Source organism: Aegilops tauschii, chromosome 2 (assembly GCF_002575655.3).
Source record: "Aegilops tauschii subsp. strangulata cultivar AL8/78 chromosome 2, Aet v6.0, whole genome shotgun sequence".
In the NCBI taxonomy this organism is placed as follows: domain Eukaryota; kingdom Viridiplantae; phylum Streptophyta; class Magnoliopsida; order Poales; family Poaceae; genus Aegilops; species Aegilops tauschii.
In genome coordinates, this window is record NC_053036.3 from 571,969,060 (window position 1) to 571,995,124 (window position 26,065).

Consider the following 26,065-nt stretch of genomic DNA (forward strand, 5'->3'; position numbering starts at 1 on the left):
CCTTGAGATCACGGGAAAGGTCCGTGATCATGAGGTGATTGGCATCGAGTCCACGCTCCACCATCCCCTTGCATCGCAACACATCTTGCTCCATAGCTTTGAGCCTAGCCTCCACGGTTCCCGTCCCCTTGGGACAGGGCACATCGCGAAGGTGAAGCGCCCCCTCATGCATCTCAATGACCTGAGGGTGCTGGACCACCTCCCGTAGATATGGGTTGATGACGTTCTTCAAGAACTTGTCCTTGGAGGAGCTTGAAGCAGCCATGGTAGATGGGATGTGACAGAAAACAGCAAGGAAAAGAGAACAAAGGATTTCTTCGTGATACGGTGGTTAACAGGTTCGGGAAGTATATATAGATTTTTTTATCTTGGGGGACAAGCATATGGAAGAAAAATGGAGTCCGGAAGGTGTCCCAGGTGGGCACAAGACACCAGGGCGCGCCCTGGTGTCTTGTGCCCACCAGGGGACGCTTCCTGGAAGTTTCTTTATTTCCTAAATTTTTCAATATTCCAAAACTGATAAATTTTTGAATATTCCAAAATGGATTTTTTGGAGTCCGTTTACTTACCGTATCACGTACCACCTTATTTTCACGATTCTGGAGTGTTCCGGAAGGACTCTTTTATGTGTTCTTCCGGTGTCAAAGTTTGGATAATATTACTTTCAACATTAATGGGCATACTTGAGATATAATGCTTTATTCGTTGTCCATTGACAACCTTCAGGTTAGTACCTTCGGGATTATTTATTTTGATGGCTCCAGACCGGTAAACCTCCTCGATAACATAGGGGCCTTCCCATTTTGAGAGGAGTTTTCCTCCAAAGAATCTGAAACGAGAGTTGTACAAAAGAACATATTCTCTGAATTTAACCTCACGCTTTTAAATTCTTTTATCATGCCATCTTTTAACTTTTTCTTTAAATAACTTTGCATTTTCATAAGCTTGGGTTCTCCATTCATCTAAAGAGCTAATATCAAATAACCTCTTCTCCCCAGCAAGTTTGAAATCATAATTGAGTTCTTTAATTGCCCAATATGCTTTATGTTCTAATTCAAGAGGCAAATGACAAGCCTTTCCATAAACCATTTTATAAGGAGACATACCCATAGGATTTTTATATGTTGTTCTATAAGCCCGAAGTGCATCACCTAATTTCATAGACCAATTCTTCCTGGACCTATTAACAGTCTTTTGCAAAATTAATTTTATTTCTCTATTGCTAAGTTCAACTTGACCACTAGACTGGGGATGATAAGGTGATGCAATTCTATGGTTAACATCATACTTGGCAAGCATTTTACAGAAAGCACCATGAATAAAGTGTGAACCACCATCAGTCATTAAATATTTAGGGACTACAAACCTTGGGAAATAAATTCCTTAAGCATTTTAATAGAGGTGTTGTGATCAGCACTACTGGTTAGAATAGCTTCTACCCACTTAGTAACATAATTAACAGCAACCAAAATATGTGTATACCCATTAGTGGAAGGAAAAGGTCCCATGTAATCAAATCCCCAAACATCAAATGGTTCAACAGCAAGTGAATAATTCATAGGCATTTCTTCATGCTTACCGATGTTACCTATTCTTTGACATTCATCACAAGATAAGACGAACTTACGGGCATCCTTGAAGAGAGTAGGCCAATAAAATCCAGACTGCAATACCTTGTGAGCAGCTCTATCTCGAGCATGATGCCCTCCATAAGCTTCGGAGTGACATTTCCGTAGGATTTGTCCCTGTTCATGCTCAGGTACACAACGTCTAATAATACCATCTACTCCTTCTTTATAAAGATGTGGGTCATCCCAAAAGTAATGTCTTAAATCATAGAAGAATTTTTTATTTTGTTGGTATGTAAAACTAGGTGGAAAATATTTAGCAACAATGTAATTATCATAGTCAGCATACCAAGGAGTACTGTGAGCAACATTTATTGCAGCTAGCTGCTCATCAGGAAAGCTATGATCAATAGGTAGTGGGTCATCAAGCACATTTTCAAGCCTAGACAAGTTATCAGCTACGGGATTCTCAGCTCCTTTTCTATCAATGATATGTAAATCATATTCTTGTAACAAGAGAACCCATCGAATAAGTCTAGGTCTAGCATCTTTCTTTTCCATAAGATATTTGATAGCAGCATGATCGGTTTGAACAATTACTTTGGAATCAACAATATAAGATCTAAACTTGTCACAAGCAAACACCACTGCTAGAAATTCTTTTTCAGTAGTAGCATAATTTCGTTGAGCACTGTCTAGAGTTTTACTAGCATAATGAATAACATTTGATTTCTTATCAACTCTTTGTCCTAGAACAACACCAACAGCATAATCACTAGCATCACGCATGATTTCAAAAGGCAAGTTCCAGTCAGGTGGTTGAACAATAGGTGCAGAAATTAAGGCTTTTTTAAGTGTCTCGAAGGCTTGAAAACAATCATCATCAAAAACAAAAGGTATATCCTTTTGCAAAATATTTGTGAGAGGCCTAGAAATTTTAGAGAAGTCTTTAATAAACCTCCTATAGAAACCAACATGACCTAGGAAACTACGAATACCTTTTATATCCTTAGGACATGGCATTTTCTCAACATCATCAACCTTAGCTTTATCCACTTCAATGCGCTTTTCAGAGATTTTATGACCCAAGACAATACCTTCATTAACCATAAAGTGGCACTTCTCCCAATTCAAGACGAGATTTGTTTGTTCACATCTCTGCAAAACTCGATCAAGATTGCTTAAACAATCATCAAAAGACTTCCCATAAACAGAAAAGTCATCCATGAAAACCTCAACAATCTTTTCACAAAAATCAGAGAATATGGCAGTCATACATCTTTGAAAGGTAGCAGGTGCATTACATAAACCAAAAGGCATACGTCTATAAGCATAAGTTCCAAAGGGACAAGTAAAGGTGGTTTTTTTCTTGATCAGGTTGGGAAACAGGTATTTGTGATAAACCAGAATATCCATTAAGGAAACAAAAATGTGTGTGCTTAGATAATATTTCAAGCATTTGATCAATAAAAGGCAGAGGGTAATGATCTTTTCTAGTTGCTTTGTTTAATTTTCTAAAATCAATTACCAATCTATAGCTTGTAACAATTCTTTGTGGAATGAGTTCATTCTTATCATTAGGAACAACAGTTATACCTCCTTTCTTAGGGACACAATGAACAGGACTTACCCATCTACTATCAGTTATAGGATAGATTATACCTGCTTCCAAAAGTTTTAATATTTCTGTTCCTATCACCTCTTTCATCTTCGGATTTAACCGACGTTGGTGATCAACAACGGGTTTAGCATCAGGTTCCATATTAATTTTGTGCTGACATAGAGTGGGACTAATGCCCTTTAAATCATCAAGAGTATATCCAATAGCAGCTCGGTGCTTCCTTAGAACTATCAATAATCTTTCTTCTTCAGGTTCTGAAAGGTTAGCACTGAGAATAACAGGATATATTTTCGTTTCATGAAGATAAGCATATTTCAAAGTGTTCGGTAATTGTTTTAATTCAAACACAGGATCACCTTTAGGTGGAGGAGGTCCTCCTAGAGTTTCAACAGGTAAATTGTGTTTAAGCAGAGGATGTTGTTCAAAGAAAATATCATCTATTTCATTTCTTTCACGCATATGTAAATCATTTTCATGGTCTAGCAAATATTGTTCTAAAGGATCAGTAGGAGGTACAACAATAGAAGCAAGACCAATTATTTCATCCTTACTAAGCAATTCTTTTTCATGATGCTTTTTACTAAACTTGGAAAAATTAAACTCATGAGACTTATCACCAAAGCTAACACCGACAGTTTGCTTCTTACAATCTATCTTAGCATTAACGGTGTTCAAGAAAGGTCTACCAAAAATAATGGGACAAAAGCTATCTTGTGGGGAACCAAGAACAAGAAAATCAGTAGGGTCCACACAAGACTTCAACATCTCTAACAATCCCAATTGGTGATATAGTGTCTCTATTAGCAAGTTTAATAGTAGCGTCTATGTCTTCTATCTCTGCAGGTGTTATGTCATTCATAATTTCTTGATATAAGGTGTAAGGAATAGCACTCACACTAGCACCTATGTCACATAAACCATGATAAAAGTGATCTCCTATTTTATCTGAGACAACGGGCATGCCAACAACAGGTCTATATTTATCCCTTTTATCAGGTTTAGCAATTCTAGCAGCTTCTTCACAGAAGTAAATAACATGCCCATCTACATTTTCTTCCAAGAGATCCTTAACCATGGCAATACTAGGTTCTACTTTAATTCGTTCATCAGGTTTGGGTGTTCTAATATAACTTTTGTTGACCACAGTTGAAACCTTAGCATGTTCCTTTAATCCTTACAGGGAAAGGTGGTTTCTCAATATAAGCACTAGGAACAACTGGATCAACATTATAAATTATAGTATCTTCCTTAACCGGCACCGGTTCTTTAATTTCTTCTTTAATAGGTGGATGATATTTAAACCACTTCTCTTTAGGGAGATCAACATGAGTAGCATATGATTCACAGAAGGAAGCTACTATCTCAGAGTCAAGTCCATATTTAGTGCTAAACTTTTGAAAAGCATCAGTATTCATAAAAGATTTACACAATCATACTTAAGCTTAATACCTGACTCTTTACCTTCATCGAGTTCCCAATCTTCAAAGTTGTGTTTAATTCTTTCCAAAAGATCCCACCAGAATTCAATAGTCTTCTTCATAAAAGAACCAACACAAGAAGTATCAAGCATGGTTTGATCATTACGAGAAAGCCGAGCATAAAAGTTCTGGTAACAGTTTCTCTTGAGAGCTCATGATTGGGGCATGAATATAACATTGACTTAAGCCTCCCCCAAGATAGAGCGATACTTTCTCCTTCACGAGGCCAAAAATTATATATATAATTCAGATCATGATGAACTAGATGCATAGGATAAATTTTTTGGTGGAACTCCAATTTCAAAAGATTCCAATTCCAAGATCCAATATCATCGCACAACCTATACCATGCCAGTGCTCTTCCCTTCAAAGATAAAGGGAAAACCTTTTTCATCACTTCATCTCCAGGTAAACCTGCAAGCTGAAACAATCCACAAAATTTTACCACATATATCAAGTGCATATCAGGATGTTCGGTTCCATCTCCTGCATAAGGATTAGCTAGCAGTTGTTCTATCATACCCGAAGGAATTTCATATTCAATATTTTCAATAGGTGCAGTGGGTTGAGGGATAGCTAATTGTGGTTCTGGACGAGGTGAAGATACCCTGAACAAACCCCTCAAAGGATTGTTCTCCATAGTAACAAGTGACAATAAATTTCAGCACACTATATAAATGTTTCCTTACCAAATTCCACTTACCAAAGGCGCTTCACTCCCCGGCAACGGCGCCAAAAAATAGCCTTGATGACCCACAAGTATAGGGGATCAATTGTAGCTCTTTTCGATAAGTAAGAGTGTCGAACCCAACGAGGAGCATAAGGAAATGACAAGTAGTTTTCAGTAAGGTAATGTCTGCAAATGCTGAAATTGTAAGTAGCAGAGTAGTTTGATGGCGAGGTAAATTGTACCGAGCAAGTAACGATAGTAGTAACAAAAGCGCAGCAAGGAGCCCAATCCTTTTTAGCCAAAGGATAGGCCAAAACGGTCTCTTATGATAAGCAAAGCGTTCTTGAGGGTACACGGGAATTTCATCTTGTCACTTTCATCATGTTGGTTCGATTTGTGTTCGCTACTTTGATAATTTGATATGTGGGTGGACCGGTGCTTAGGTGATGTTCTTACTTGAACAAGACTCCTACTTATGATTAACCCTCCCACAAGCATCCGCAACTACGAGAAAAGTATTAAGAATACATTCTAACCATAGCATGAAACTTTTGGATCCAATCGGTCCCTTATGGAATAGCGCATAAACTGGGGTTTAAGCTTCTGTCACTCTAGCAACCCATCATCTAATTACTACTCCACAATGCATTCCCTTAGGCCCAAATATGGTGAAGTGTCATGTAGTCGACGTTCACATGACACCACTAAGGGAATCACAACATACATACTATCAAAATATCAAACACATATCAAGTTCACATGATTACTTGCAACATGATTTCTCCCGTGACCTCAAGAACAAAAGTAACTACTCACAAGTGATAAACATTCTCAATATCAGAGGGGTATTAAATAGCATAATGGATCTGAACATATAATCTTCCACCAAATAAACCATCTAGTGATCAACTACAAGATGTAATCAACACTACTAGTCACCCACAAGCACCAATCTATAAGTAATATTGTGTGAATTGTTTCAATTTTCACAGGAATTTAAAACTTTTTTGAGACCTTGTTTACACTTTTCAAACCATGTTATAAAAGTTGGATAATGTTCTTTATCCAATAAATAAAACTATGGTTGGAAAGTTTATTCAATGGCATTCCATTTACTTCTGAACTTTCTGAAATATTTTGAATCCACATTCAAATATATGAGTGAGAACAAAATGACTTTCTCAAATGTGGTGGATGAATATTTCATTTGAAGTTCTTTGAATTTATGGGTTTCACTGAAATTGGATCTTATATGTACTTTTAATGCCATTTAAATATTTCCAAAGTATTCAAATAAAATTTAATGAGAGGAGATAATGTGTCTTCTCCAAAAATATATTTGGAAATATTTAATACGGTACAATTATCCTTCTGTGAATTTGCAAAACTCAAAATTGACTTTTTTGTGTAATTTAATTACGTCCATAAATAATGTATTGTAGGTTGTGCACACAAATAATTTTATAAAAAATTTAAACTATATTTCTTAGGCACCAAATTATAATTATGTGTGTGTGAACATTTTTTTGTCTATTTAAAGTTTCTGTGTGCAACATAAGTAGAAAAATAAACTAAACCTACAAGCATGACCCAACTCCAATCTACATTTTTTCCTCTTACCTTCGGCCTCATGATGAGGCTGGCCCAACTGACTGAGCAGCCCACGAGCGAAGCGCTCGTCTTCCTCCTCGTGCGAAGTCCGCCTGGAGATCGAAGATGGCGTTCCAGTGAGCAACTCCTGGAACATCGAGCATCTTCGCAAGTTTTACCCGTGAGGAGCGGTTGCTGGGTCCCCCGGCAACCCCCTTTTGTACTAGCCTTGCCGTAAAGGCATATAACCCTATGTACAGAGCCAGGCGCAGACCATGTGCGCAGTTGAATAAGTGTGAGTATGTACAGTTCTTGATTTCCATGTTTATATATATGCATGCATGTCCAAGATATTGTACTCCCTTCGTTTCCAGCAAGTACTGATGAACCGCCAAGGTTCCATGTTTCTATGTTCTCTTCTTTCTTTTTCTCAAAGGACAGAAGGTTCCCTCGCATACAAGTTTGCCGGGGGGATAGAGAGTATGGGCACCAACAGGCGACGTTCGAAGTGGCATCTTGCAGGGAGGAATACAACTCGAAAAGCTAAGTCATGAAACCTTGAGTGAATTTCTTTTAAATGTAAGGTTATTTTCCTCGAATGGTTTCAATTCTTGTATGGAAAACCTGCACGCGAAGGAACTTTGTCGGGATTGGTTGCGCCCTTGCTCCGTTTCGAGTCCGCTCAACGGTTCAAGTGGTTGCGCTAAGAGCGGCAAGGTGCCTTGCCGGCAGTGGCACCCCCAGCAGGCTGCTAAGGATCCGTCCTCAAAGCACTCGCGGCAAGGGTGCGCGCACCGGCAAGCTTTTCCCAAGAAAGTGTAGGGTGTATGCCATGCGAAGAGGGATCAAACAAGGAAGATAGCATGCATTCGATCCAAAACACAGCAAGTTATGTTACATTGATGGTTGTCGCGGTTCTAACTTAAGATTAATTATCTTGGGCACGAGTTCATAGCGGCGAGGAGAAGTGAAGCGGCTAGTCCCGGCGCTGGCCTTCCACCCTCTTAACTTGGTCAACCATGCTGACGATGGGCGCGATGAGCTCTTCGAGCGCCTGGTGGTCTGCATCATCCGGCAGGCTGTCAAGCACGTTGGTGAGGTTGAGGCCAGGGTTCCTATACGCCACCTTGGTGAGCACCTTGAGAAGGACACCCCGGCAAAGCTTCCGAGACTCGTTGGCCAGTTGGGTTGCTCGGCTGGAGTGGAGCAGCTTTAGGGCATCAAGGGCGGCCTCGAAGAACATGGTCAGCCTGGAGCTCTGAGTCACCCTCTCCTCGTGGGAGAACCTGAAGCTCGGCATGCCCGTGATAGACAGTTGCATGGTGAGCCTCTCCACGATGTCGATGAGGTGCTCAGTCCAGATCCCCATGCCCTGCACATAATCGTTGTGGGTGGCAGCGGCACTCTCAAGCAGTAGCTTCTCCTCCTTGAGGTCCTTAGCGAGGGTCTTCTCACAAGCCCTGCTGCCCTTAAGGGACTCCTCCAGAGTGGTCAGCTTCAGCTTCAGATCAGCAATGGAGTCGTTGGCTTCGGAGAGCAGCTTGGTCTTGTCAGATATGGTGACCTGCAACTCTGCCAAGGTGTAGGCGTTTTTGTCTCTGTCGCTTTTCAGCGTCGAGACTTCCTTGCTGTGCTTCTCCAGTTCCACCTCCAGTTACTCCACCTTCCCGCCCAGCTCGCTCTTGGCGGCCTCTGCGGCTTTGGCGGCATCGACAACTTCCTTCAACTTGCCGGCATGGTCCAGGACCAGAGCGTCGAGTGTGTCCTTATGCTTTTGCTCCAGTTCCTGGGTCTGGTGCGCGACAAGTTTGTAAATTTCTTCATCCTTGCCGCGGAGCTTGGCGGCAAGTGCCCCTTCATGAGCGGCAAGGTCCTCCTCTTGAGCATCGAGCAGGACGCGGCGCTCCCTTAGTTGGGCGTCGTCCTTGGCGGCCTGTGCAGCGGCCTCCTCCTGGGCCTTCTCAACATCAGACTGCTTCAGGAGGAGCTCGTTCCAATGATGGCTCAGCTGCTCCTGGCTAGTCTTCAGCTCCTGCCGGGCCTCGGCAACCAGACCTGTGTCTGCTCGATGTGTTTCTGGAAATCTGCCTCTGCCGCGTCAACAACCGCTGCCCTAGACTCCAGTTTCTCTTTGCGGGTGCGGTGAAGCGCCTGGAGCTTCTGAAAGTTGCTGCTCATGGCTTGGAGGAGCTGGTCTTCCTTGGAACCGCTGCTGCTGGCGCTCGGCTCATCGACAACCTTGAGCCCAACGGCGGCAATAACTTCTTCGTCAAAAACCTCCCCCTCGGTTTGCACTCCGGTGCTTGCCGTCCCCGGGATGCTGACGAACAGATTGTCGCCTACCTTTAGATATACCCCTGGGATGGGGGCTTCGGGAGTTGACGGTTGGTCTTCTACCACCGTCTCCCCTGCAGCTGAGGACTCTAGGACCGATGTAGCGCCAGGCGCTCCTGCGGCAGGGATGCCGTCAGTACGGTCACCGGTCTCCTTGTCGGCCTCCCCGGCAGACTCCTTGGCGGCCTCTTCATGCGCGTCCTTGGCTGCCTCGTCGGCAGCGACTTTGGCGGCCTTGGCAGCGGCATCCTTGGCGGTCTCCTCGATGGTGGCATCGACATCCATCTGATCCACCAAGGGGGGATCTTAAAGCCAAGGAAAATAAGCTAGATGAAACCAAGATTGAAGCTCAAAGCAAGCAAAAAAAGAGAGAGAAAAAGATCGCACTAGAAAAGTGACAAAGGCCAAGAAGCAGGTGGCTTACCTGTGACGAGCTATGGAGGGGTGGTTCCCTCCCCGACAACACTCGTTGTCGGAATGGAGCTGCCGGCGCCTGTGCTCGTCGGCTCTTCCTCCATGCACGTGGGCTCATTGGTGGAAGACCTTGCCGGAAACCCCTCCTTGGGCAGTGTGGTTGACGGGGGAGGCATGTCGGGGGTGGCCCTTAGCGGCTCCTCCTGTTGCCTCTCTTCTCCTTGAAACCCGGCAAGGTTAGAAGTAAAGATACACACCCCGACGCTCGCCAGCGAAAAGTGAGTAATAAGCTCACGCTGGGGGCTGAGTCGGGGGCTGCATCGTGAGCTGGGATCCGGGCTGATCGTGATCCTCTCCGGCGCGCTTGAGGTGCTTACTGGGGGCTCGTCGCCCGTCGATGTCTTGGCCTTCTTCGCCATCCTCTGTGCTAACATCTTCATGTCTCTGCGGGGATAAACCAAAAAAAGATCAAATGAGATAAGATAATCAAAACAGAGACTAAGAGGATGAAGGAAGCGGCAAGATACTTACTCATCGCCTTCTTCTTCTTCTGGCCTCTTCTCCCTCCTCGGGCTGAAAGAGGAGAGGTCGAAGTCGGCCTCTGGTATGGTGTCCGTCGAGGGGGTGGAGATGGAGACCTGGGCCGCTTGGCCGTGGCGAAGGCGGCAACCGCTACTTCCCTTGCTGTCGCAGCCGTACACCTCGTCTGGCACACAGGTTGCAGTTGGGCCTCTTGCCGCTGCACAGCCTTGCCGGCCGCTCCCTTTTTGGGGCCCTCTCCGTGCAAAGAGGCCTGCTGGGCTGGCTCGCCGGAGACGGCTCGCTGAAGGACACGCTTCTTCTTTTGGGGTGGGGGCTCCACTTCAGCTGTCTCTTCGTTCGTCTCCTCGGCCATTGTGCTCTCCGGCAGGCTCCTCCCGCTCGGCAAGATCCTCCTCTGCACCGGCCTCGTCCTCCACAAAGCGGACGCTACCGGTCTCCTCGGCAAGGGCTGCCTCTTCCACCCTGCTGGCAATATACGCCACCTCCTCGTTAGTGGTGGGGCGGATGAGCTGCGTTTCTTCCCGGACGGCCCTCTCTGACAAGTTGCCGAAGAACTCTTGCACCCGCTCCACGTCTGGCTCGGCCCAGGTCTTGTCAAGGCCATGGGCGTTGAACACCGGCATCATGGCAATGATGGAGGTCAGGGTGGAGTAGTTGCACAAGGGGATCATCCCCGCCGGCAACCTAAGCGGCTTCTCGACCTTCTAGGTCTTGTCGGCCTTGCCGGTCTTGTCAGCCTTCAGGTGGAACAGCCTTTAGCAGAGAGCCGTGTGTTGCATGACCGCCAGGTTGTTTTTCAGGCCGGGGCGCAGCCTCATGATGTCTGCCGCGTTTCGGTACTCCCAAGCTGGTCTCCCTTTGTTTTGCAGAGGGGCGATGCGGTGACGGAGGAAGTCGGCCCCAATCATCTCAAGAGTGAGCCCGGCAGCCTTGAGGCGATGAATTCTAGTGGTTGCGACTGTGAGCTTCCCGTCTTGAGGGTCGAGGTCGCCCCAGTTGCCGCCACGGACCAGCTGCGTCTGCCGGGGCATGCAGAATGGATGCGGATCTTTCTCCACGATCTAGCATCACCTGTGCCGCCATTCATCCCACTTCTCCTTGTGGGTCCCGTCTGGGTACGTCTACTTGCTCGGAGCCCTCAGGATCTAGGTGACACAGCCAGAAAGGGCCCCTCCTGGCTGGATGCGGGGGACGAAGTAGTGGCGGAAGAGCGCCGTGTTGGGGACCACCCCGGCGAAGTTTTCACAGAGGTGGGCGAAGACAGACATACACGCCACAACATTCGGCGTGAAGTCCAAGAGATGGAAGCCGAAGGTGTACATGATGTCATTGAAGAAATCCGAAAATGGGGGGTAGAGCCTGCAGTAGAAGTAATCGACAAAGAAAGGGAATTTATCTGGGGCAGGCGCAGCGCAAGAAGCAGGGACAACGCGGGTGATAGGATGCCCCGTCGTCTCTCTCCCCCACATGCACTGATACTGGTCCCTTAGCGTGCGCGTCAAGCACCAGAGCGAATACGTAGTGCTCCCTCCGCATCTTCACTAGCTCGCTCTCCGGCACCTCTTCCCCCTCACTCGCTTTGGACGCTCCCTTGCCCTTGCTCGTTTTGGGCGCCATAGCAGCCGAGGGAGGGCGGGGGACCGAGAGCGGCGAGGGCGTGGCGGCGGCGGACGGAGGAGGAAGAAGAAGGCGACGGTGGTTCCTAGATTGGAAAGGGCAAAGGGGGTAAATGAGCAGCGCCCCTGCGGATTCCTCTTTTCATGGGGAAGGCGCGGGGCTGCCTCTTTACTGTCCGATGTGAAGGCGTTTTCGCAGGCGTGCTATGGCCGTTTCGCGCACGACCCCCCACGCCATGCACTCAATGTGTATCGTGGGGAAGCACAGCAGACGAGATGATTACTGCAGTTAACCCCTGTCACGTGTGCCCACGCACTATTTGGGCCTGGCCCAACGACGCTTCGCACTCGTGTATGGCCCAGGCCCGGGGGCTCCTGTCGGTGTACTAAAGTTTGGGCCCTTTGGTACCCCTTACTTGTGCATGGGCAGTTGCAGCCGCACCTACGGCGAGGCTTGACGGTGGCAGCTGGAGGCAAAATACAAGACGGCCAAGACGGCGTCCAAGCCAGTAACCAGAGAGCAGAAGACAAGCTGGACTCCCGGCAAGATCTTGCCAGGATGGCTCGCGAAGCCCCGGCAAGATCCTTGTCGGGACGGCTTGCGAAGCACTAACAAGACCACCACCCTTAAGGTTGAGAGCTCTGACACCATCGACAATGTCACGACCAAGGCCCAGGGGCGCATGCGTAGTGGCATGCAGATCTTTGTGAAGACTGGTGGCATGCAGATCTTTGTGAAGACTGGTGGCATGCAGATCTTTGTGAAGACTGGTGGCATGCAGATCTTCGTGAAGACCAGAAGGCAAAACTCCTAGCAAGATCCTTGACGGGGACGTTTGCGAGGCCCCAACAAGATCCTTGCTGGGGACGTTTGCGAGGCCACGGCAAGATCCTTGCCGGGGACGTTTGCGAGGCCACGGCAACTCGCGCACGGCAAGGCTCCACCGCCCTGCCACCACTCCAGCGTGGCGAATGACCTGCCAGCCTGGCAAGCACCTACGTGGTGGCATGCAGATCTTCGTGAAGATCATGCCGGAATTGTCCCTCTTGGTGTGTACCTTGCAAATTATGAGAGAAAAGGCATTAGAATTACTCCAAAAAGCATTATTATGGATAAAAACATTATAAATAACAGTAAGAAAACATGATGCAAAATTGACGTATCAACTCCCCCAAGCTTAGACCTCACTTGTCCTCAAGCGAAAACCGAAATCGAAAAACATGTCCACATGCTTTGAGAGAGAGGTGTCAATAAAAACGAAATACGGACATAGAAGCATCATGTTGATTATTATAACAGCAACCAATTTAAACATAAGACTTTTATCATAGAAATTTTATCATACACTTCTAATGAATAAGTAATAGTTCATCACACAAACAAAGTATAAAGCAAAAACTCTATTAGAAACCAACAAACTATGTTCTCAATCAACTTTGCAACTACAATTCATCATCTTTTCAGGAAGGGTCATGTGTCGGAGCCTTTAGGCAAGTCCACATACTCAACAATCATATAGTCATTCATAATTGCTAACACTCACCTCATACTCATGAACAAAACATTTCAACCGGACACGTAGAAAGATAGAGGCTTATAGTTTAGCGTCCCAACATACTCACCTCAAGGGCGATGTCAACAATAATAACTTATGCCATCCATATTCAACTGGACATATGTGCCTAGATCTTTCCTCACCACGTGATGCTTGCCAAAGGAGAAAAATAAAAGGAATAGAGAGAAAAACTTTGACTCTTGCATAAAAGTAAAAGATAGTCCCTTCGCGGAGGGAAGCAGAGGTTGTCATGCGCTTATTTGTTTGTATGCTCAATCCCTTAGTGCAAAAGAACGTCACGTTGTATTGCCCCTTAAGATGACAACCTTTATTATGCGGTCTGTCCCTTTTATTCTTTGCCATCCCAGTTCATACAACGCTCAATTTTCTCTTACAAAAATGATCTCACACTTTTAGAAGCAATTTTTATTGCCTTATTGCACCGATGACAACTTACTTGAAGGATCTTACTCAATCCATAGGTAGGTATGGTGGACTCTCGAAAATAGGATTTGGGTTTAAGGGTTTTTGGATGCACAAGTAGTACATCTACTTAGTGCGGAACTTTTGGCTAGCAAAGATAGGGGCAAGCACCACATGTTAAGGGATCCATGACAATATGACTTCTATGTGAATATGAACAAACATAAATCATTGCGTTGTCTTCCTTGTCCAATGTCAACAATTTTGGCATATAATATTTTGATGAGGGCCCACAATCACAAATGAATTCTAGGATAGTACATTTATATGTGAATCTTCTCTTCCCTTATTAATTCTTTCATGAGTTGCATCATTGACTAATGCTATGTTTGTCAATCTCTGATAAAATTTTCTACTTATACTTTTCCTTATGTGGTGCCATCACCTACCATAAGATTAGCATATGATCTTTTTCATTCTTTTATTTTCTTTCCTTTCTATTTATTTCATTTCCTTTTATTTGCAACATGAAAGTAAAGAAAGCAAAAACTCAATCTAAACTGTTATTATATAACGTGCACATGATTACAAAGATAGATCACTAAGCAAACTCTCGAAAAGAAAGGATCGAACTAAACTTTTATTTCATCTAAAGCAAAAAGATCGAACTGAGATAAGTAAAAGTGAAAAGATAGTGGGATGATACAATACCGGGGCACCTCCCCCAAGCTTGGCGGAAGCCAAGGCGAGTGCCCATACCCGATACTCAATTCTCCTTTGGTGGTGAAGAAGGTGATGTTGGTGATGAAGAAGAGATCTTGTCCTCAGCTTTCCATGGCAGTGGTCCACCATCATAAGAGGAGGGGTGAGTTTCACTAGTCCTGCAAGTAGCAGCCAAGCTCATACCTTTAAACCTCGCCTCATATCCAAAGACTTGGTTTTGAAGATCGTAGATCTGGCCATGGAGGAAATTGATTTGCTCGTTGAGGGTGAAGACGATGTCCTTCATGGGCTTGCCATCCACCTTGAGATCACGGGAAAGGTCCGTGATCATGAGGTGATTGGCATCGAGTCCACGCTCCACCATCCCCTTGCATCGCAACACATCTTGCTCCATAGCTTCGAGCCTAGCCTCCATGGTTCCCGTCCCCTTGGGACAGGGCACATCGCGAAGGTGAAGCGCCCCCTCATGCATCTCAATGACCTGAGGGTGCTGGACCACCTCCCGTAGATATGGGTTGATGACGTTCTTCAAGAACTTGTCCTTGGAGGAGCTTGAAGCAGCCATGGTAGATGGGATGTGACAGAAAACAGCAAGGAAAAGAGAACAAAGGATTTCTTCGTGATACGGTGGTTAACAAGTTCGGGAAGTATATATAGATTTTTTTATCTTGGGGGACAAGCATATGGAAGAAAAATGGAGTCCGGAAGGTGTCCAGGGTGGGCACAAGACACCAGGGCGCGCCAGGCCTGGCGCGCCCTGGTGTCTTGTGCCCACCAGGGGACGCTTCCTGGAAGTTTCTTTATTTCCTAAATTTTTCAATATTCCAAAACTGATAAATTTTTGAATATTCCAAAACTGATAAATTACCAGTAGCGCTTTCTGAGAGAAGCACTACTACTAAGTAGCTATAGCAGTAGCGCGGGTAACCAACACTACTGCTAACCTTTAGCTGTAGCGTCGTAGCAGTAGCGCGGTACCCCGCACTACTGCTAGGCTTTTCCCTAGTAGTGGATAGGGATGGTTCAAATATGTGTTCACGACAGTGGGTTTTAACCGTCTGTGATGACCCAATCTGCACTAATACTAATGCTCATTTCAACAATTTCTCTCCACGTGGGAAACCACACGGCTAATGAACGAGAAAACGGACTACAATCCACGCACACGCTGGACAACCACTGGATCATAATCGTACTATTGTCGGTGAGGGGCTTGTCTTATTTCTTCCATTCGAAGAGAGACCCTCAAGAGCCTTGGACCAAATTGAAGGAGGTTCTAAGTGATTCTCTATGAAAGTGTAAGAACTACAATGAAATGATAACAATCATTCAGAATTCAAGTTCATCACGATCCTTGTTCCTACCAAGAACCAAATGTCAAAACCTCCCAAAGATCTGGCAACTATGCAAGGCCATCATGGACAACGTTTTTTGGCAGAAAAGCCATTTTTTGCAAAATGCTAGCCAAATCATCAAGTGGCCTCAGAAGCAGGAGAGGGACATGGACATAGGGGAATTCTTACGAGAGCATGAGCGCCTACAAAAGGGCCACAATCCTCAACAAGGAGGTTGTTAATAAGGACGGGAATTTCCACTGCAAGCCAGAGCTAGAAAAAGAATGACTTGCCTGAGTTGAACACATGTTCTCGTCAATTGCCGGTGATAATCCTGATGACCCACAAGTATAGGGGATCAATTGTAGCTCTTTTCCATAAGTAAGAGTGTCGAACCCAACGAGGAGCAGAAGGAAATGACAAATAGTTTTCAGTAAGGTAATGTCTGCAAATGCTGAAATTGTAAGTAGCAGAGTAGTTTGATGGCCAGGTAAATTGTAACGAGCAAGTAATGATAGTAGTAACAAAACTGCAGCAAGGTAGCCCAATCCTTTTTAGGCAAAGGATAGGCCAAAATGGTCTCTTATGATAAGCAAAGCGTTCTTGAGGGTACACGGGAATTTTATCTAGTCACTTTCATCATGTTGGTTCGATTTGTGTCCGCTACTTTGATAATTTGATATGTGGGTGGACTGGTGCTTAGGTGCTGTCCTTACTTGAACAAGCCTCCTACTTATGATTAACCCTCGTGCAAGCATCCGCAACTACGAGAAAAGTATTAAGAATAAATTCCAACCATAGCATTAAACTTTTGGATCCAATCGGCCCTTACGGAATAGCGCATAAACTGGGGTTTAAGCTTCTGTCACTCTGGCAACCCATCATCTAATTACTAATCCACAATGCATTCCCTTAGGCCCAAATATGGTGAAGTGTCATGTAGTCGACGTTCACATGACACCACTAAGGGAATCACAACATACATACTATCAAAATATCAAACACATATCAAGTTCACATGATTACTTGCAACATGATTTTTTTGACTATAAACTTGCAACATGATTTCTCCCGTGACCTCAAGAACAAAAGTAACTACTCACAAGTGATAAACATGCTCAAGATCAGAGGGGTATTAAATAGCATAATGGATGTGAACATATAATCTTCCACCAAATAAACCATCTAGTGATCAACTACAAGATGTAATCAACACTACTAGTCACCCACAAGCACCAATCTATAGTTCCGGTAACAAGATTGAACACAAGAGATGAACTGGGGTTTGAGAGAAGTTGGTGCTGTTGAAGATGTTGATGGAGATGCCCTGCCCAAGATGGGATGGTTGTTGGTGATGATGATGACGATGATTTCCCCCTCCGGGAGGGAAGTTCCCCCGGCGGAATCGCTCCACCGGAGGGCAAAGTGCTCCTGCCCAAGTTCCGCCTCGAGGCAGCGGCGCTTCATCCCGAAGGTCCTCCTCTGATTTTTTTCTAGGTCATAACGACTTATATACCAGAAGATGGGCACCGGAGGTGGGCCTAGGTCAGCACAACCCACCAGGGCGCGCCTGGGCTCCCTGGCGCGCCCAGGTGGGTTGTGCCCACCTGGTGGGCCCCCTCTGGTAGTTATTTGCTCCAATAATTCTTAAATATTCCATAAAAATTCCTCGTGAAGTTTCAGCTTGTTTGGAGTTGTGCAGAATGGGTGGCCTGGCGTAGCTTTTCCAGGTCCAGATTTCTAGCTACCGGAATTCTCCCTCTTGGTGTGTAACTTGCAAATTATGAGAGAAAAGGCATTAGAATTACTCCAAAAAGCATTATTATGGATAAAAACATTATAAATAACAGTAAGAAAACATGATACAAAATGTACGTATCAACTCCCCCAAGCTTAGACCTCACTTGCCCTCAAGCGAAAACCGAAATTGAAAAACATGTCCACATGCTTTGAGAGAGAGGTGTCGATAAAAATGAAATACAGACATAGAAGCATCATGTTGATTATTATAACAGCAACAAATTTAAACTTAAGACTTTCATCATAGAAATTTTATCATACACTTCTCATGAATAAGTAATAGTTCATCACACAATCGAAGTATAAAGCAAAAACTCTATTAGAAACCAACAAACTATGTTCTCAGTAAACTTTGCAACTACAATTCATCATCTTTTCAGGAAGGGTCACGTGTCGGAGCCTTTAGGCAAGTCCACATACTAAACCATCATATAGTCATTCATAATTGCTAACACTCACCTCATACTCATGAACAAAACATTTCAATCGGACACATAGAAAGATAGGGGCTTATAGTTTAGCCTCCCAACATACTCACCTAAAGGGTGATGTCAACAATAATAACTTATGCCATCCATATTCAACTGGACATATGTGCCTAGATCTTTCCTCACCACATGATGCTTGCCAAAGGAGAAAAATAAAAGGAATAGAGAGAAAAACTTTGACTCTTGCATAAAAGTAAAAGATAGTCCCTTCGCGAAGGGAAGCAGAGGTTGGCATGCGCTTATTTGTTTGTATGCTCAATCCCTTAGTGCAAAAGAACGTCACGTTGTGTTGCCCCTTAAGATGACAACATTTATTATGCAGTCTGTCGCTTTTATTCGTTGCTATCCAAGTTCGTACAACGCTCAATTTTCTCTTACAATAAATGATCTCACACTTTTAGAAGCAATATTTATTGCCTTATTGCACCGATGACAACTTACTTGAAGGATCTTACTCAATCCATAGGTAGGTATGGTGGACTCTCGAAAATAGGATTTGGGTTTAAGGGTTTTTGGATGCACAAGTAGTACATCTACTTAGTGCGGAACTTTTGGCTAGCAAAGATAGGGGCAAGCACCACATGTTAAGGGATCCATGACAATATGACTTCTATGTGAATATGAACAAACATAAATCATTGCGTTGTCTTCCTTGTCCAATGTCAACAATTTTGGCATATAGTATTTTGATGAGGGCCCACAATCACAAATGAATTCTAGGATAGTACATTTATATGTGAATCTTCTCTTCCTTGGGACAGGGCACATCGCGAAGGTGAAGCGCCCCCTCATGCATCTCAATGACCTGAGGGTGCTGGACCACCTCCCGTAGATATGGGTTGATGACGTTCTTCAAGAACTTGTCCTTGGAGGAGCTTGAAGCAGCCATGGTAGATGGGATGTGACAGAAAACAGCAAGGAAAAGAGAACAAAGGATTTCTTCGTGATACGGTGGTTAACAGGTTCGGGAAGTATATATAGATTTTTTTATCTTGGGGGACAAGCATATGGAAGAAAAATGGAGTCCGGAAGGTGTCCCAGGTGGGCACAAGACACCAGGGCGTGCCCTGGTGTCTTGTGCCCACCAGGGGACGCTTCCTGGAAGTTTCTTTATTTCCTAAATTTTTCAATATTCCAAAACTGATAAATTTTTGAATATTCCAAAATGGATTTTTTGGAGTCCGTTTACTTACCGTATCACGTACCACCTTATTTTCACGATTCTGGAGTGTTCCGGAAGGACTCTTTTATGTGTTCTTCCGGTGTCAAAGTTTGGATAATATTACTTTCAACATTAATGGGCATACTTGAGATATAATGCTTTATTCGTTGTCCATTGACAACCTTCAGGTTAGTACCTTCGGGATTATTTATTTTGATGGCTCCAGACCGGTAAACCTCCTCGATAACATAGGGGCCTTCCCATTTTGAGAGGAGTTTCCCTCCAAAGAATCTGACACGAGAGTTGTACAAAAGAACATATTCTCCGACTTTAAACTCACGCTTTTGAATTCTTTTATCATGCCATCTTTTAACTTTTTCTTTAAATAACTTTGCATTTTCATAAGCTTGGGTTCTCCATTCATCTAAAGAGCTAATATCAAATAACCTCTTCTCCCCAGCAAGTTTGAAATCATAATTGAGTTCTTTAATTGCCCAATATGCTTTATGTTCTAATTCAAGAGGCAAATGACAAGCCTTTCCATAAACCATTTTATAAGGAGACATACCCATAGGATTTTTATATGTTGTTCTATAAGCCCAAAGTGCATCCTCTAATTTCATAGACCAATTCTTCCTGGACCTATTAACAGTCTTTTGCAAAATAAATTTTATTTCTCTATTGGTAAGTTCAACTTGACCACTAGACTGAGGATGATAAGGTGATGCAATTCTATGGTTAACATCATACTTGGCAAGCATTTTACAGAAAGCACCATGAATAAAGTGTGAACCACCATCAGTCATTAAATATCTAGGGACTACAAACCTTGGGAAAATAAATTCCTTAAGCATTTTAATAGAGGTGTTGTGATCAACACTACTGGTTGGAATAGCTTCTACCCACTTAGTAACATAATCAACACTACTGGTTGAGCACTGTGTAGAGTTTTACTAGCATAATGAATAACATTTAATTTCTTATCAACTCTTTGTCCTAGAACAGCACCAACAGCATAATCACTAGCATCACACATTTTTTCAAAAGGCAAGTTCCAATCAGGTGGTTGAACAATAGATGCAGAAATTAAGGCTTTCTTAAGTGTCTCAAAGGCTTCAAAACAATCATCATCAAAAACAAAAGGTATATCCTTTTGCAAAAGATTCGTGAGAGGCCTAGAAATTTTAGAGAAGTCTTTAATAACCTCCTATAGAAACTAACATGACCTAGGAAACTACGAATACCTTTTATATCCTTAGGACATGGCATTTTCTCAACATCATCAACCTTAGCTTTATCCACTTCAATGCGCTTTTCAGAGATTTTATGACCCAAGACAATACCTTCATTAACCATAAAGTGGTACTTCTCCCAATTCAAGACGAGATTTGTTTGTTCACATCTCTGCAAAACTCGATCAAGATTGCTTAAACAATCATCAAAAGACTTCCCATAAACAGAAAAGTCATCCATGAAAACCTCAACAATCTTTTCACAAAAATCAGAGAATATGGCAGTCATACATCTTTGAAAGGTAGAAGGTGCATTACATAAACCAAAAGGCATACGTCTATAAGCATAAGTTCCAAAGGGACAAGTGAAAGTGGTTTTTTCTTGATCATGTTGAGAAACAGGTATTTGTGAAAACCCAGAATATACATAAAGGAAGCAAAAATGTGTGTGCTTAGGTAATCTTTCAAGCATTTGATCAATAAAAGGCAGAGGGTAATGATCTTTTCTAGTTGCTTTGTTTAATTTTCTAAAATCAATTACCAATCTATAGCCTGTAACAATTCTTTGTGGAATGAGTTCATTCTTATCATTAGGAACAACAGTTATACCTCCTTTCTTAGGGACACAATGAACAGGACTTACCCATCTACTATCAGCTATAGGATAGATTATACCTGCTTCCAGAAGTTTTAATATTTCCGTTCCTATCACCTCTTTCATCTTCGGATTTAACCGACGTTGGTGAACAACAACGGGTTTAGCATCAGGTTCCATATTAATTTTGTGCTGACATAGAGTGGGACTAACGCCCTTTAAATCATCAAGAGTATATCCAATAGCAGCTCGGTGCTTCCTTAGAACTATCAATAATCTTTCTTCTTCATGTTCTGAAAGGTTAGCACTGAGAATAACAGGATATATTTTCGTTTCATGAAGATAAGCATATTTCAAAGTGTTCGGTAATTGTTTTAATTCAAACACAGGATCACCTTTAGGTGGAGGAGGTCCTCCTAGAGTTTCAACAGGTAAATTGTGTTTAAGCAGAGGATGTTGTTCAAAGAAAATATCATCTATTTCATTTCTTTCACGCATATGTAAATCATTTTCATGGTCTAGCAAATATTGTTCTAAAGGATCAGTAGGAGGTACAACAATAGAAGCAAGACCAATTATTTCATCCTTACTAAGCAATTCTTTTTCATGATGCTTTTTACTAAACTTGGAAAAATTAAACTCATGAGACTTATCACCAAAGCTAACACCGACAGTTTGCTTCTTACAATCTATCTTAGCATTAACGGTGTTCAAGAAAGGTCTACCAAAAATAATGGGACAAAAGCTATCTTGTGGGGAACCAAGAACAAGAAAATCAGTAGGGTCCACACAAGACTTCAACATCTCTAACATCCCAATTGGTGATATAGTGTCTCTATTAGCAAGTTTAATAGTAACGTCTATCTCTTCTATCTCTGCAGGTGCTATGTCATTCATAATTTCTTGATATAAGGTGTAAGGAATAGCACTCACACTAGCACCTATGTCACATAAACCATGATAAAAGTGATCTCCTATTTTAACTGAGACAACGGGCATGCCAACAACAGGTCTATATTTATCCCTTTTATCAGGTTTAGCAATTCTAGCAGCTTCTTCATAGAAGTAAATAACATGCCCATCTACATTTTCTTCCAAGGGATCCTTAACCATGGCAATACTAGGTTCTACTTTAATTCGTTCATCAGGTTTGGGTGTTCTAATATAACTTTTGTTGACCACAGTTGAAACCTTAGCATGTTCCTTTATCCTAACAGGGAAAGGTGGTTTCTCAATATAAGCAGTAGGAACAACTGGATCAACATTATAAATTATAGTTTCTTCCTTAACTGGCACCGGTTCTTTAATAGGTGGATGATATTTAAACCACTTTTCTTTAGGGAGATCAACATGAGTAGCAAATGATTCACGGAAGGAAGCTACTATCTCAGAGTCAAGTCCATATTTAGTGCTAAACTTTTGAAAAGCATCGGTATTCATAAAAGATTTAACACAATCATACTTAAGCTTAATACCTAACTCTTTACCTTCGCCGAGTTCCCAATCTTCAAAGTTGCGTTTAATTCTTTCCAAAAGATCCCACCAGATTTTAATAGTCTTCTTCATAAAAGAACCAGCACTAGAAGATCAAGCATGGTTTGATCATTACGAGAAAGCCGAGCATAAAAGTTCCGGATAACAATTTCTCTTGAGAGCTCATGATTGGGGCATGTATATAACATTGACTTAAGCCTCCTCCAAGCTAGAGCGATACTTTCTCCTTCACGAGGCCAAAAATTATATATATAATTCCGATCACGATGAACTAGATGCATAGGATAAAAAATTTGGTGGAACTCCAATTTCAAAAGATTCCCATTCCAAGATCCAATATCATCGCATAGCCTATACCATGCCAGTGCTCTTCCCTTCAAAGATAAAAGGGAAAACCTTTTTCATCACTTCATCTCCGGGTAAACCTGCAAGCTTAAACAATCCACAAATTTGTACCGCATATATCAAGTACATATCAGGATGTTCGGTTCCATCTCCTGCATAAGGATTAGCTAGCAGTTGTTCTATCATACCCGAAGGAATTTCATGTTCAATATTTTCAGTAGGTGCAGTGGGTTGAGGGGTACCTAATTGTGGTTCCGGACGAGGTGAAGAACCCTGAACAAACCCCTCAAAGGATTGTTCTCCATAGTAACAAGTGACAATAAATTTCAGCACACTATATAAATGTTTCCTTACCAAAGGCGCTTCACTCCCCGGCAACGGCGCCAGAAAATAGCCTTGATGACCCACAAGTATAGGGGATCAATTGTAGCTCTTTTCGATAAGTAAGAGTGTCGAACCCAACGAGGAGCAGAAGGAAATGACAAGTAGTTTTCAGTAAGGTAATGTCTGCAAATGCTGAAATTGTAAGTAGCAGAGTAGTTTGATGGCCAGGTAAATTGTAACGAGCAAGTAACGATAGTAGTAACAAAAGTGCAGCAAGGTAGCCCAATCCTTTTTAGGCAAAGGACAGGCCAAAACGGTCTCTTATGATAAGCAAAGCGTTCTTGAGGGTACACGGGAATTTCATCTAGTCACTTTCATCATGTTGGTTCGATTTGTGTTCGCTACTTTGATAATTTGATATGTGGGTGGACCGGTGCTTAGGTGTTGTTCTTACTTGAACAAGCCTCCTACTTATGATTAACACTCCCACAAGCATCCGCAACTACGAGAAAAGTATTAAGAATAAATTCTAACCATAACATTAAACTTTTGGATCCAATCGGTCCCTTATGGAATAGTGCATAAACTGAGGTTTAAGCTTATGTCACTCTAGCAACCCATCATCTAATTACTACTCCACAATGCAATCCCTTAGGCCCAAATATGGTGAAGTTTCATGTAGTTGACGTTCACATGACACCACTAAGGGAATCACAACATACATACTATCAAAATATCAAACACATATTAAGTTCCCATGATTACATGCAACATGATTTCTCCCGTGACCTCAAGAACAAAAGTAACTACTCACAAGTGATAAACATGCTCAATATCAGAGGGGTATTAAATAGCATAATGGATCTGAACATATAATCTTCCACCAAATATACCATCTATTGACCAACTAGAAGATGTAATCAACTCTACTAGTCACCCACAAGCACCAATCTATAGTTCCGGTAACAAGGTTGAACACAAGAGATGAACTAGGGTTTGAGAGGAGTTGGTGCTGTTGAAGATGTTGATGGAGATGCCCTCCCCAAGATTGCAGAGTTGTTGGTGATGATGGTGACGATGATTTCCCCCTCTGGGAGGGAAGTTCCCCCGGCGGAATCGCTCCGCCGGAGGGCAAAAGTGCTCCTGCCCAAGTTCCGCCTTGAGGCGGCGGCGCTTGATCCTGAAAGTCATCTGATTTTTTTCTAGGTCAAAACAACTTATATACCAGAAGATGGGCACCGGAGGTGGGTCTGGGTGAGCACAACCCACCAGGGCGCGCATGGGCTCCCTGGCGCGCCTAGGTGGGTTGTGCCCACCTGGTGGGCCCCCTCTGGTAGCTATTTGCTCCAATAATTCTTAAATATTTCATAAAAATTCCTCATGAAGTTTCATCTTGTTTGGAGTTATGCAGAATAGGTGGCCTGACGTAGCTTTTCCAGGTCCAGATTTCCAGCTGCCGGAATTCTCCCTCCTGGTGTGTACCTTGCAAATTATGAGAGAAAAAGCATTAGAATTACTTCAAAAAGCATTATTATGGATAAAAACATTATAAATAACAGTAAGAAAACATGATGCAAAATGGACGTATCAAATCCCAGTGAGTAGATATACTTCAAACATTTTGTGAAACTGTTAGTTATGTGTTGAGACATGTTTGTTGCTCTGCACTTCTTATACTATGTTTGCTTCATTAATCCTCTTACTTAATTATTGTATCGACATTGTAATGAATCTTCTCGAGGTTTGTTTGTTTGTTCCCAAGAACCAGGACGATAGCTATGACGTCAGAGAACAGCCGCGGTGGCTAGAACAAGTTGGAACGGGGCGAGCAGCGGCTACCTGTAGGCGGGCGTCGACACTCACATGTCTAGGTAAATGCACGGGTAAGAGCAACTAAATCCACCACGCCCACGGAATCAGCATGGCTAGTCTAGAACTACGATGGGGTCAAAAGCGCACGGAAACTAGATGTTCTCCATGCTCATGTTCACCCTGCAGTATCGCTAGCGAGGCTCAACACTTATTGTTTTCCTTAACTGCTATGTGTGCTCGCCACAACTACCGCCGAAACGTAGGCCACATGCGAGCACCCATCACCGGAGCTTAGCCAACACCTCAACGCCGTGTTCGCTGGACCGCATAACTATGCCAACTAGCATAGCGCACACCTCACCAGAACACCCTCCAGGTGCTCTGCACCACCGTCTACCACTCACCGGCCCATTACACATCGAATGATTACTTCATGCTGTGAGGAGAAACTACGGAGCAGTTTTCTGATTGTAAGTGATTTTTTCGTCAGGGAAAAAGGTTGTCGAGAGGAGGAAAGACAGGAACCATTAAACTTCCAAAAGGTCAGCCACGAGCTCTCCGCGGTGCGCCATCTGTATCAACTCCTCATGGGTGATCCATCTGATTGAAGAATTGATCCATCTGCGTCCAGGTAATGCATCATGGAACATTAATTGGATTGATTCATGAGTGCAGTGTGACACATAGTGTCAGACGAAGGTGGTGAACCGCCTCAACGTGAAGCCACGCATGTGGTCAATCTGCCATGGATGATGGATGGACCGAAGAGTGTAAAAGTTTAAGCTCTGAAACTTTGTACTCAAACTTTTGGACCAAAATTCTCTCTCTACCTACCAACTAATATTGATTCCTTGATGTTCATCATATAGGCAAGCATATGGCTTCTGTGATGTATCATGTAGGCACTGATTGCCGTCAACATCAACGAGGGCAGATAAGAGAA